Genomic DNA, 3,220 nt, shown 5'->3' with positions numbered 1-3,220 from the left:
CAGATATGACACTTCAGTCAAAGACAATCATTACAGTGATACTTATATAGATATGGTGTCTGTTCTTTTGGACATGTCCGAAAGAAAAGACGCAGTTGATGACCTGCAGACGTTTAGAACGAAATTGGAATTATATTAATACCGTCAGCTGCTTACGGGCGTTGATATATATCAACGGGGACAGGTGAAAACGTGTGCCCCGACCTGGACTCGAACCCGGGATCTTCTGCTTACATGGCAGTCGCTTTATCCATCTGAGCCACCGAGAGCACAGAGGATAGCGCGACTGCAGGGACTATCTCGCGTACACCTCCCGCGAAACCCACATTCTCACCTTGTATGTCCACACACTACATTTGGACATGTCAGAAAGAAATGACACCATATTCATATAAGCATATAGTTCTGGCAATACCGGCCATGACCTTCTTCTTCTGTGCAGATGCACACATATTCCCCGAACTCTTACGGGACTTGGTAAGAATGTCTTCCACGAGTAATGAGTGTGTTGGGGTGGGACACTATGAATGTAGTGTGTGGACATACAAGGTGAGAATGTGAGTCCTGCATGATGTGTGCGCGAGATAGTCCCTGCAGTCGCACTATCCTCTGTGCTCTCGGTGGCTCAGATGGATAGAGCGTCTGCCATGTAAGCAGGAGATCCCGGGTTCGAGTCCCGGTCGGGGCACACGTTTTCTCCTGTCCCCGCTGATATATATCAACGCCCGTAAGCAGCTGCCGGTATTAACATAATTCTAATTAATCATTACAGTGAAGCCACCGCTATTTATGATGGTCCCATGGACATTACGAAATGTTGGATACGATTCTTCATAGAGTTTGCGATCACTACAGACCGCTATGGATATTATGCAACGTACTCTTGTAAGTAGGCTGTTTAGGTTTTTTTTTGGTAACGCCACCTCTGTATGAAAATCACTGGCTGTGCTGTGTGCAGTCTGTGGCTGCTTTGCATTGTTGTAATACTCGCCATTGTAGTGTTAGGCAGCTGGCTGTGAACAGCGCGTAGCGTTGCGCACTTGGAGGTGAGCCGCCAGCAGTGGTGGATGTGGGGAGAGAGATGGCGGAGTTTTGAAATTTGTCATGAACTGCTATATTTATATATGATGATATCAAGGTAAATACATTGTTTGTTCTCTATTAATATCTTTCATTTGCTAACTATCCCTATCAGTAGTTAGTGCCTTCCATAGTTTGAATCTTTTATTTAGCTGGCAGTAGTGGCGTTCGCTGTATTGCAGTAGCTTGGTTCAAATGGCTCTGAGCACTATGGGACTCAACTGCTGAGGTCATTAGTCCCCTAGAACTTAGAACTAGTTAAACCTAACTAACCTAAGGACATCACAAACATCCATGCCCGAGGCAGGATTCGAACCTGCGACCGTAGCGGTCTTGCGGTTCCAGACTGCAGCGCCTTTAACCGCACGGCCACTTCGGCCGGCGCAGTAGCTTGAGTAGCGAAGATTTTTGTGAGGTAAGTCATTTGTGAAAGGTATAGTTTAATGTTAGTCAGGGCCATTCTTTTGTAGGGATTATTGAAAGTCAGCTTGCGTTGCGCTAACAAAATATTGTGTGTCAGTTTAAGCACAGTCTTGTATATAATTGTTCAAAGGAGACATTTCATATGTCGACCCTTAGCCTAGGATACCTCACTGGAACCTTCTGATTTTTTTCTTGTAGTTTGTGTAATTAGTGTAACTATTGTTTATTGCTAGCGCGTAATTGTAGAGAGAATCTCCTTTGTAGTTGCAGTCTTTCATTGTTGTACAGTAAAACAGTTGTGGCATGCATGTAGATTTGCACCAAGTATTTTGCAGCTGCGCTTGCAATTAACTAGATATTATTCTCAGTGCTATGTTAATGTGTTCTCTTATTTTTGCTCTTCAAATTGTGCTTTTCTGTGTTATCGTGTGAAATATTGTGACAATAATGGCGTGTGAAAAACGTAATACTAGGCTCCAAAGTAAACTGAGAAATGACAGTGAAGACGAAAGCAGTGTGTTAGCGCCGCAGAGTAATGAATTAACTAATGTTCAAAGTAGTAATTTGGTAATTGTGCGTAGGGAAATGGAGCGGGCGGCAAACAATGGCGTGGACAGTGAAACAATTAGTGAAGAGGGAAGCATTATCGATCGATCGGTCGGCAACAGCTCGCCTCAGGAATCGGGAATGACAGAGCACAATATTGCAAATACTGTAGACTCAGGTTTTGGGTTCTCACCGTTTTCTCAAATGAGTCAAGACACATTTTCTGCTTGTCAAAATGTGACGGTTGCCAGTGCAACTTCACTGCCTAAAAGCACTGAGGAACATGTTTCAGACACCAGTGCATTGTTATTACAATTAATGCAACAAATGGGACAAAGGCTACAAAAGTTAGACACAATGGAACAAAATCTTCAAAAGTTAGACACAACGCTTGAACAAAATCAGAAACAAATGGGACAAAATCTTCAAAAGTTAGACACAATGGAACAACACCAGAGACAAACACAGCAACAGTTAGACGCAATGGAACAAAATCTTCACACCACGCTTGAACAAACACGTGAAGATTTAACTACTGAGTTACATAACATCGAATCGAAATGTCAAAAAGTCTGTAATGACGTAAAAACACAAATTTGTGAGCATTTTCAACCTATTTTTTCGCGGCATGAAAATGCATTACAGAATCACGAAGCAGCCATAAAAGAACTGCAAACCATTGTTCATGAAAATCATGAGACCTTGTCGGCTAAAATTGACTCAGTTGCATCTACCGATTCGGTTACGCAACTTGCAAAAACTCAAGAGAACTTAAAGGACACAGTAGATTCGATTTCAACACAAATGGACACTCTGAAACTTGGTTCAGAAAAACACACTGAGGAAATGTGTTCACTATCGGAGAAAGTAGCCGAACTTTCGGATCAGTTCACTAACTTATCTACGAAGGTAGATGATAATCTGAACGACACAAAACCGGTAGTCTTTAATGACACAGAAGATTGCGAACAAATTAGGAAACTGAAACAAAATCTGAATCAAATTAATACGCAACACCAAAGAGAAATCCGGGAAGTACAAGATCAGGTGACACAGGTAATACAAGAATTACGTATTTCAGAGGACACTCGCGCCCCAATACGTGAAGAGGAACTTAGAAATACGGAAAAGCCGCAAAATAATAACACAGGGCATTTCGGAAGTTATGAAA

General features: G+C 42.2%; 1 non-coding gene across 1 annotated transcript; it reads left to right on the top strand.

The window, feature by feature from the left end:
• The first annotated feature begins 613 nt into the window (after positions 1-613).
• Positions 614-688, top strand: Trnat-ugu (transfer RNA threonine (anticodon UGU)). The gene has a single exon. It is a non-coding gene; the product is annotated as a tRNA-Thr (tRNA).
• Positions 689-3,220: the final 2,532 nt, after the last annotated feature.

Source organism: Schistocerca nitens, chromosome 7, assembly GCF_023898315.1.
Source record: "Schistocerca nitens isolate TAMUIC-IGC-003100 chromosome 7, iqSchNite1.1, whole genome shotgun sequence".
NCBI lineage: Eukaryota > Metazoa > Arthropoda > Insecta > Orthoptera > Acrididae > Schistocerca > Schistocerca nitens.
This window is presented reverse-complemented; position numbering and strand designations above follow the sequence as displayed.